Source organism: Nyctibius grandis, chromosome 2 (genome assembly GCF_013368605.1).
Source record: "Nyctibius grandis isolate bNycGra1 chromosome 2, bNycGra1.pri, whole genome shotgun sequence".
Taxonomy (NCBI): domain Eukaryota; kingdom Metazoa; phylum Chordata; class Aves; order Nyctibiiformes; family Nyctibiidae; genus Nyctibius; species Nyctibius grandis.
This window is the reverse complement of record NC_090659.1, coordinates 33,661,503-33,672,149: the sequence shown is the minus strand read 5'-3', so window position 1 is coordinate 33,672,149 and position 10,647 is coordinate 33,661,503. Positions and strand designations below refer to the sequence as shown.

The following is a 10,647-nucleotide window of genomic DNA, read 5'->3' as shown; positions in this document are numbered from 1 at the left end:
GAAGGAATCACATGTATCTTTTGGATTTTTAGCACTAAAGATTCCTGTGTACTTCAAGTACTAAAATGAGGCTTTCTTATGCCATTTAATACATGTTTTGTTAAACAAATTGTACAAAAGTCTTCTCAGGTGAAAAAGCTTTATTTTTGGACTGAAGGATTAGATCAGACTTTTGTTGTTATTTAATTAAAAGCAGTGGGTTTTAGTGACATAGTCAGCTACAAAGCTGTAATGCAGCTATGATCTACATTTTAGCATCTTCAGAGCCCTTTGTGTGAAGGTAAGCAGGAAATTGTTACCAAGGATAACCAATGAGTCTGTGAGACCTCATCTTTGTTTGCTTTTGCTTTTTCTGTACTTTTATCGTTGCCAGTCCTTTTGTTAAGGAAGTATATGTAAAATGGATTTTGCCTAAAGAAACAAAAAGTTAAAGGATTTATTAAATTTTTCCCTTGACAGACTATTTATATCTCAGTTGATGGTGTCCAGAATGACCTAGTTAATATCACATCAGTGCGCAGTGCATTTCGGCCTTGTTTGCAAACCTGCACACTGGAAGTAAATGCTTAAAAACTGTGTGCAGCAGTATGTACTCATCCGCATCTCATTTTGTAGTCACCAACCTTTTTATTGCCTTATGTGATACAGTAGAGCCTTTTGTTTGTTTTAGGTGGACTTCCAAATGTGTGAGATCTGCACTTCCCCTTGAATTATGTAGTTATGGTCCCAGTTTCCTCTTCTTGATTGTGCAAAGGAATCTTCCTTCCTTTCTGGTCTGTATAACTGGAAAAGAAATACAATTAGCTTGAAATACTTTTTAGGTGTTTGTTTTTTTTTTTTTTTAGTAAAAGTCTGTTTTTTTTTTTTCAGAATGAACCTATACAGTCCCTAGTCTATTGAATAATATTATTCAAGGTTTAAGTATAATTTGGAGTGGTTACTTTTCTTATGCCTTTGTCAGAAGGTTTTAGAGAAAAGCTGTGAAAATTTAAAGATTAAGAAAACAAGAATTTATGTTTTCCAATAGCAGTAGTACTTCTTTAGACTTAAAAGAAAGGATTTAGAAGTGGAATTGTTATCACATCTGTATGTGTGTGTTTGTGCATATGTGTGTGTATATATGTGTGTGCAACTCCTGTTAGCTAAGGTCAATTGACTAAATACACAAACTAATGGCAGTGAATGTTAATATAGCATTGTAACTTATGTTGCAGAAGGCATCAGATGAAACTTGACTCTGTTCTGTTGTGTATTGTTAACCACTCCATCAAAATAGCTACATCAGTCAACAGCTTCCTCCCCTCATTCCCAGCAAAAGGAAGCAAACCCCTACCTAACAACCGAACACGAAGTGCAGACGACCGTGTAAGCTATTCACCAGTTTCAGGTAATCATACCCAGAGATGGCAATCATACACTTCACAAACAAAGCAGACATCATAGTACATGATAAGAGTTGTGCAAGAAATATACTGTTATATAGAATTATTATGGACACTGGAGTGTGCAGTTGCTGAAGGTACTTTAGTACAGACGAATAATGATTAACATATGATGACAACTTATCTTCAGAGAAAAGATGTATTATGCTTTATAAAGCTCTGGAGCTTGATCTCAAATATGCCTGCATCAGTGTCTATTTTTAAAGGAAACAAAGCTGATACGTTTCAGCTTTCTTACAGTTAATTCTTTCAAAATGAAAATACTTACAGTCTTTAAGAAATTTAATAAAAAAAATTAATCAATTGGAATTTTTCATGCATTTCTTTCAATCCATCTGTTTTATGGATGGAAATATCTCCTCAACTTTTCTGTACTGTTCCAGAACCTCATTGTATTAGATAGGTTTAGGCTCAGTTTTTATCAGGACTGTGTTAAGACAGTTTAAGGTTTAAGGCAGGAAATATTTATTTAATAGCGTAAAGGACTAGAAGGAGTTATTCTATATCACTAATAAATCTGCTTGTTCATTGGCAGATAGTTGAGGAATTGCTATGGAAATTGGTTCTTTGGAGAAATGTCCTCCTGTGATAAACACAGGCACACAGAGGTCACAGCTTGTAGGACAGTACAGAAGAGTGATCTTGCTCTCTCAATGAAAAAGCAGTGCCAAATGAACAAGTGGAAGTGCTGAACCAGCATGACTTGTCTGCCCGCCAGGAACAAATATTTTGGTGCAGTGCCAGATGGACAAACGCTGAATTGCTCCTGGCCTGTGAAGGTGGAGGGAAGTAACCCAAGCGTAGCTTAGCAGAGCTCGCATGACTCAGAAATAAGAGAGGAGAAGCCTGGCTCGTATGCGGGTGCAGCGGTACCAGGGTGGATCAAGGTAGTGAAGAAATGCAGTTTTTAAGTCCATACATGAAACTTTTACCTTGGAGCCAGTGCTGAACCCACGTCACAGTATGATCTCCAGAGAAGAAATACTGACAAAGGCTGGTTTTGAGAGATACTATAAGGATCATCGTCATTTATGATCATGTAGTTGAAGTCCCCATAATACATCCTTACAGCAAAGGGTTTTAATGCCAGATTTTCCCCCTCTTTTCTTCCAGACACTATATTAAAATGTATTAAATTTAACTCTGCCTCCTCACACATCCTTTCTGCTGATTGTAGAACTGTATTTTGCTTGACAACACTAAACCCTTGTGCAATGTTGTTACAGGCTGTCTGGACACTGCTGTCAGGCTCCTGCACCCATGGCAAACAACACGATCTTTGTGATACAAGCTCTTCCTGGCTCACATATGTGTTGTGAACCTTAGTTACAGAAATGCTTTAAAAGCACTCTAGAAATCTCCAGATGAAAGTAGTTCTGGAGGTGTGAAATTATAATCTCCAAGATGTAAACTGGTGTGAATAAGTGTACAACTTATGTACACATAAGTGTACATCCTAGTATTCTGGTGAATGCAGTACCTAGTACTCCTGGTGAATGGAGTTAAATCCAGTTGGTGGCCAGTCACAAGTGGTGTTCCCTAAGGCTCAGTATTGGGGCCAGTTCTCTTTAATATCTTTATCAATGATTTGGACAAGAGGATCGAGTGCACCCTCAGTAAGTTCGCAAATGACACCAAGTTGGGTGGGAGTGTCAGTCTGCTTGAGGGTAGGAAGGCCCTGCAGAGGGATCTGGACAGGCTGGATCGATGGGTTGAGGCCAACTGTATGAGGTTCAATAAGGCCAAGTGTCGGGTCCTGCACTTGGGGCACAACAACCCCATGCAATGCTACAGGTTTGGGGAAGAGTGGCTGGAAAGCTGTCTGGTGGAAAAGGGCCTGGGGGTGTTGATCGATGGCCAGCTGAATATGAGCCAGCAGTGTGCCCTGGTGGCCAAGGAGGCCAACAGCATCCTGGCTTGTATCAGAAATAGTGTGGCCATCAGGACAAGGGAAGCGATCGTCCCTCTGTACTCGTCACTGGTGAAGCCGCACCTCAAATACTGTGTTCAGTTTTGGGCCCCTTACTACAAGAGAGATATTGAGGTGCTGGAGTGAGTTCAAAGAAGGGCAACAGAGCTGTTGAAGGGTCTGGAGAACAAGTCTTCTGAGGAGCATCTGAGGAAACTGGGTTTGTTTAGTCTGGAGAAATGGAGGCTGATGGGAGACCTTATTGCTCTCTACAACTACCTGAAAGGAGGTTGTAGCGAGGTGGATGTCAGTCTCTTCTCCCAAGTAACAAATGATAGAACAAGAGGAAACAGCCTCAAGTTACACCAGGGAAGGTTTAGATTGGATATCAGGAAAAATTTCTTCTCTGAAAGGGTTATCAAACATTGGGACAGGCTGCCCAGGAGAGTGGTGGAGACACTATCCCTGGAGGTATTTAAAAGACGTGTAGATGTGGTGCTTAGGGTGCTTAGGTTTATTGGTGGACTTGGCAGTGCTAGGTTAACGGTTGGACTTGATGATCTTAAAGGTCCTCCTTTCCAACCAAAACAATTCTATGATTCTATGATTCTATGATTCTATGATTCTATGATCTTGATCATAAAATACCACCCTAAAGATAGCAAATTATTTTACTTATTTAAGTTTGTAAAAACCACATTTATTTCATCTGGAAATCATCTGTTTCCTGAGGCGGCCACAGAATTTAAGGTGTAAAAGTATGTACACACTGACATGCTGAAGTCATGCAACAATGTGCAATAAGTAACACCTGTAGGAGTTCCTCCATTTTACTAAGTGAAAACATTCACGGTTTGGGAGAACCAATTTCAATTCCCTTTCTCTGCTTGATGGATTTTCAGTCTGTATCTGAAGTCTCTGAATAGGGCTCTAACCACTGTAAATATAGTAGTCCACATGGGATTCTCTTAGTCTCTATTAATGCTATTTTATCTTCTGAATATTCATTAGGAGAGGGACTAAAACTGTCATCTCCTGAGTTTAGCAGCTTAGCATTAGCACCAAGTAGCATTTTTAAGTTTTGTGGCCTTGAGTTCTTTTTTGGGGGGAGCGGAAAGCAGGGCATATTAATTTACCAGTTATTAGATAGTCTGAAATTATGCCCTTTCATACATCCTCCATGAGCTATTCTACTTTTATAAAACTATTTAAGTGTTTAAAGTGGCTTCCTGGGAAGTGTGGCACCTGAGTATAACATCTGTTCTGGAATATATTTATGTATTTGTAGAAGTGGAAAAGCACAAGGAGAAAACACTGAATTAGTTTATCATTTAGTGATTATATCTTGGTGAGTCCCTAGAAATTAGGAAATGGTGGGTTCAAATTTCCTCAGGGAGAGTAAAAAATCGAACGGTGCTTCTCCCATCCTGATAAGATGCCCAACCTCGCTGTTACTCAAGCATGAATGCTACCGCCTGCAGCAGTTTTGTGAAACCAGCCCTTCATTTTCTTCACTTTTCATGTCTGCTTCAAAATGGAATATTTTATTTTGGCTCAGAGAAAAGGAATTTCATCCAAGTTCTCATTTTGTGAAGAAAAAAACCAAAACATTTCAGTGTTTATTCAATCCTTTTTTTTTATCTGGGGTTCATCAGGTAGTGAAGAGGGGAGGGGTGGCATTGATTTGTATGTTTCCATCTTATTCTCTTAAAGGGGATTTTTTTTTTCCTTACAGGACCAGAAAACAAAATATTTATTTATTTATTGAGAACAGGAGCAAGGATTAAAATCAACACAAAGTAAAAATTGTTGTTTGGATAAAGAAAGTCTATTCACTTCCTCAGAAGTAGTACTGTCTAAATCCTTTTACACAATACACCTGAAATCCTTACAGTGCTTTGGAGGGCTCTTTCACTAACTCGTAAACACACAGGAAAGAAGAAAAGAATCAGTAACAGACTAAGACAGTAGTAATGAACTGTGGAGTCAAACTGCTGATAACAACAGGAGTTTAATATTAGCCATTAACCTCTACAACACCCCTGCGTTCAGCTTGGAACTAGCTCTCAGAAAATGTTACTTTCCCTATTGTTATGCAACCCAAGAGAAATATTAACTTCTGAAGTTCTCACAAATACAAATTCTACTCTTGGTTAAGACTGTTGAGAACACAAGAAAGAAGTAATTGTGAAGCTTAAAATGTATGTATGCTCAAAATTTTGCAAGCATTTTTTTTTGTGGAAGAGCTTGTCACTTCTGTGCAGATATATGATTTCTCCTGCAGAGACTGCAGGTCATCTTCAATAGTAAAAGATGGATTTCTGAACTGCAGGAGGCAGGGAAGTGCATGACTACCTGAAGCTTATAGCAAATTCTCACAGTTAACTGTGTATCACAGAATCACAGAATCACAGAATCACAGAATCACAGAATGTTAGGGATTGGAAGGGACCTCGAAAGATCATCTAGTCCAATCCCCCTGCCGGAGCAGGATTGCCTAGACCATATCACACAGGAACGCGTCCACGCGGGTTTTGAATGTCTCCAGAGAAGGAGACTCCACAGCCTCTCTGGGCAGCCTGTTCCAGTGTTCAGTCACCCTCACCGTAAAGAAGTTTTTCCTCAAATTTAAGTGGAACCTCCTGTGCTCCAGCTTGCACCCATTGCCCCTTGTCCTGTCAAGGGATGTCACTGAGAAGAGCCTGGCTCCATCCTCTTGACACTTGCCCTTTACATATTTATAACATTAATGAGGTCACCCCTCAGTCTCCTCTTCTCCAAGCTAAAGAGACCCAGCTCCCTCAGCCTCTCCTCATAAGGGAGATGTTCCACTCCCTTAATCATCTTCGTGGCTCTGCGCTGGACTCTCTCTAGCAGTTCTTCTTGAACTGAGGGGCCCAGAACTGGACACAATATTCCAGACGCGGCCTCACCAGGGCAGAGTAGAGGGGGAGGAGAACCTCTCTCGACCTGCTAACCACACCCCTTCTAATACACCCCAGCATGCCATTGGCCTTCTTGGCCACAAGGGCACACTGCTGGCTCATGGTCATCCTGTTGTCCACTAGGACCCCCAGGTCCCTTTCCCCTACGCTGCTCTCCAACAGCTCTGTCCCCAACTTGTACTGGTACATGGGGTTGTTCTTTCCCAGATGCAGGACTCTACACTTGCCCTTGTTATATTTCATTAAATTTCTCCCCGCCCAACTCTCCAGCCTGTCCAGGTCTCTCTGAATGGCTGCGCAGCCTTCCGGCACATCAGCCACTCCTCCCAGTTTTGTGTCATCAGCGAACTTGCTGACAGCGCACTCTAATCCCTCATCCAAGTCATTAATGAATATATTGAATAGAACTGGTCCCAGAACCGACCCTTGCGGAACTCCGCTAGACACAGACCTCCAACTGGACTCTGTCCCATTGACCACCACTCTCTGGCTTCTTTCCTTCAGCCAGTTCACAATCCACCTCACTACCCGATCATCCAGACCACACTTCCCCAGTTTAGCTGCGAGGATGCTGTGGGAGACCGTGTCAAACGCTTTACTGAAATCGAGATAGACCACATCCACAGCTTTACCATCATCTATCCACCGGGTTACATCCTCATAAAAGGCTATCAAGTTGGTTGAGCAAGACTTCCCGTTGGTGAAGCCATGCTGAGTGCCCCTAATGATCCCCCTATCCTTGATGTGTCTAGAGACAGCACCAAGGACAAGTTGCTCCATCACCTTTCCGGGGATGGAGGTGAGGCTGACCGGTTATAGTTACCCGGGTCCTCCTTCCTGCCCTTTTTGAAGACTGGAGTGACGTTCGCTTTCCTCCAGTCCTCAGGCACCTCTCCCGTTGCCCACGGACTTAGCAAAGATGATGGAGAGTGGCCTAGCAATGACTTCCGCCAGCTCCCTCAGCACCCGCGGGTGCATCCCATCAGGGCCCATGGATTTATGGACGTCCAGGTTGCTTAATTGGTCCCTGACACAGCCCTCATCAACCAAGACAGATTCCTCCTCTATCTTGACTTCTTCTGAGGCCTCAGGGGTCCGGGGCTCCTCAGGACAGCCTCCAGCAGTATAGACAGAGGCAAAGAAGGCATTCAGTAACTGGGCCTTCTTTTTATCCTCTGTTTCCAGGACCCCCACCTCATTCATCAGTGGACCTACATTGCCTCTAGTGTTGGCTTTACCTGCAATGTATTTGAAGAAGCCCTTTCTGTTGTCCTTGACCTCTCTTGCAAGGTTTAATTCCAAGGAGGCCTTAGCCTTTCCTAGTTTGCCTCCCTACATCCTCTGACAACAGACTTATACTCCTCCCAAGTGGCCAGCCCCTCCTTCCACGATCTGTACACCTTCTTCTTCCACTTGAGTTTGCCCAGCAGTTCCCTGTTCAACCATGCAGGTCTCCTGGTACCCTTCCTTGACTTCCTACCTGTTGGGATGCTCTGATCTTGAGCTCGGAAGAAGCAGTCCTTGAATGCTAACCAACTATCTTGGGCACCCTTACCTTCTAGTACCCTGTCCCATGGGATTTCCCCTAGCAATTGCTTGAAAAGGCCAAAGTTGGCCCTCCTGAAGTTCAGGGTTGTGATTCTGCTAGCTATTCTGGTCCTGCCACATGAGATCCTGAACTCTACCATCTCATGGTCACTACAACCAAGGCTGCCCTCAACCTTCACCTCTTCAACCAGACCCTCCTTGTTAGTGAGGATAAGATCCAGCAACGCTCCTCTCCTAGTTGGCTCATCCACCATTTGCATCAGAAAGTTATCATCAACGCACTGGAGGAACCTCCTGGACTGGGGATGGCTGGCTGAGTAGGCCTCCCAGCAAATATCAGGGTAGTTGAAATCCCCCATGACAACCAGGCCCTGTAATTGAGAGACTGCTCTCAGCTGCCTGTAGAAGGCCTCATCACCCTCCTCATCCTGATCCGGTGGCCTGTAATAGACACCCACAAACAGTATCACCCCTGCCAGCCTTGCCCCTTAATTCGCACCCACAAACTCTCAACTCGCTCCTGATCGCCTCTGGACAGAACTCAATACAATCTAGCTGCTCACTCACATAAAGAGCAACTCCACCACCTCTCCTTAGCGGCCTGTCTTTCCTGAACAGGACATAGCCATCCATGACCACATTCCAGTCATGCAAGGCGTCCCACCAAGTCTCTGTAATTGCCACTAGATCATAGCCCCCCGACCGAACACGGATTTCTAACTCCTCCTGTTTATTTCCCCATGCTGCGTGCATTGGTGTACAGGCATTCAGGGAGCGAGCTGGGCACACCGATTTCATCCAGATTCACCCCCTGATTTCACCCCAGGGGGATGGGGGGCCTCCTGGTCTACCTCAACACTAGAGCGTTGCCCCAGTGGTGCAAGCCCAGCTACCACCCCATCCCCCTTCGAATCTAGTTTAAAGCTCTCCGAATGAGCCCTGCTAATTCCTGTCCCAGAACCCTTTTGCCCCTACGACATAAACCTTTCCCATGTATCACTGTCACGCCTGTTGTCTTATAAAACCAGGCATTATCAAAGAACCCAAAGCCCTGCCTGTAGCACCAGTCTCGTAGCCAGGCGTTAATAGAGAGAATCCTACTATTCCATCCCACGTCATCACCTGAAAATGGAAGGAGGGAGGAGAAGACAACTTGTGCTCCAGACTCTTTCCACCAACCGCCCTAGGGCCTTGTAGTCTTTCTTCATCCCCCTCAGACTACGGGATGCAGCTTCTTCCCCACCTGTCTGGAAGATCAGCAGGGGGTAGTAGTCTGTGGCCTTCACCAGGTTGGGAGTTGCCTGGTGATATCCCTGATTCGGGCTCCAGGCAGGCTGCAGACCTCCCTGTGATGGGGTCAGCTCTGCATATTGGGCCCTCAGTTCCCTTTAGGAAGGAGTCTCCAACCACTAAACTCTTCTCTTCTTCCTTGTGGAGGAGGTAGCTATCTGCCTGTCAGGTTTTTCTGACTGTGGTGGGACCTCTGATATAGGTTGCCTCTCCACCACATCCCCATTGGACCGGCTGTATTCCACTAGGGCTTCATATCTATTGCTCAGAGGCACCTGTGGAGGCAAGGAAGGCAAGGAGGGCACTCGCCTTTTGCCACGGCCATAGACTTGCCTCCACTCACTCCTCTCCTCTAGGTTATCGTTTTTCCACCTCGAGAGGGGCAGAGTACAGGGGTCCCTCGATCCTGGAGCTCTCCGGCAGGTGCTCCCATTTTTGTTGCAGGGAGGGCAGAGCCTGGCTCCACCAGTCTATCTCCATTTCAGCCTCCCGAATGCTCCTAAGCCTTTCCACTTCGGCTTGAAGCCTTTCAACCTGGCTTTGCAGCTGTGCCGCTCAGCCAAGCAGATCATCTACTTGCTCACAGCGCACACAGCCCCCTGACACCACAGAGACGCTGTAGCATTCCCTGCAGCCCGCAACCTGCACCATCGCCTCCTTCCGTGGGAGCTCTGTCTGGGTTCCCACATCCATTTTGGTCTTCTTCCACCGGGTAGATACCATTGTTCTTTCACTGAGCTGGGAAATACCTGTTGGTGGTACCCCTGGTTCACAGCTCCTTGGCACCTTCCTTGCCTTGTGCACTGGGAGGGAGTCAGTGCCCTCCCCAATGAGCTGCAAACTGCTGCGGCCTCTCCCGCCCTGGGACACACCCAGTCACTGCAGATTCACACAGGCACTGCTGAGTCTCCCTCTCCCACTCCCCTCTGGGAGGGACTAGTCCCTGCCCTCCAGGAGGCTCTTTATCAACGATAACAGGTGGGTGGAGCGTTTTTTAAATCGCCCCGCTGGTGCCTCCGGCTACGCCCCTCCTCTCCTGATTCGTTGCCAGGAACCTCCGGGTCCGGGGGTCAGAGGGAAGCAGCTCGGGGCTGATGCTCGCGGGGGGGCTCAGGGGGGGCCAGAGTACGAAAAACCGCCCGGTTAAGCCCGATGTCGCCCTCGCCCCTGCACTAACCCCCGCACTAACCTCAAGTCACTGCCGCCGCTTTCGCTGCTGCCGCCGCTTTCGCTGCTGCTGCCGCTGTCAGCCAATTTTAGTGTAACTAAAATTAAACTGGTCATGTGCAAGTATAAGCTTTCCACACTTTAAGGAAAACACATGTTTGGGGGTGGTAAGGAAAAGAAAGGGAGAGACTGAACTTTTCCTTCAGTATCATGTTTTAAGCAGCTCTGGGACAAATTTTGAAAAGACTGTTTCTAGCTCCTATGATGACTTAAGTTTCCATAACCAGAGGTGGCCAGATTTGTCAGGAAGAGGTGCTATGTTTCACTAGAGTTCACCTTCCTCCAG

At 45.4% G+C, this 10,647-nt stretch overlaps 1 long non-coding RNA gene across 1 annotated transcript; it reads right to left on the bottom strand.

Moving 5' to 3' along the window:
- Positions 1-607: 607 nt before the first annotated feature.
- Positions 608-10,370, bottom strand: LOC137660672 (uncharacterized). The gene is made up of 2 exons (XR_011047745.1): positions 10,324-10,370; positions 608-783 (listed from the first exon to the last, which is right to left on the bottom strand). It is a non-coding gene; the product is annotated as an uncharacterized lncRNA (long non-coding RNA).
- Positions 10,371-10,647: the final 277 nt, after the last annotated feature.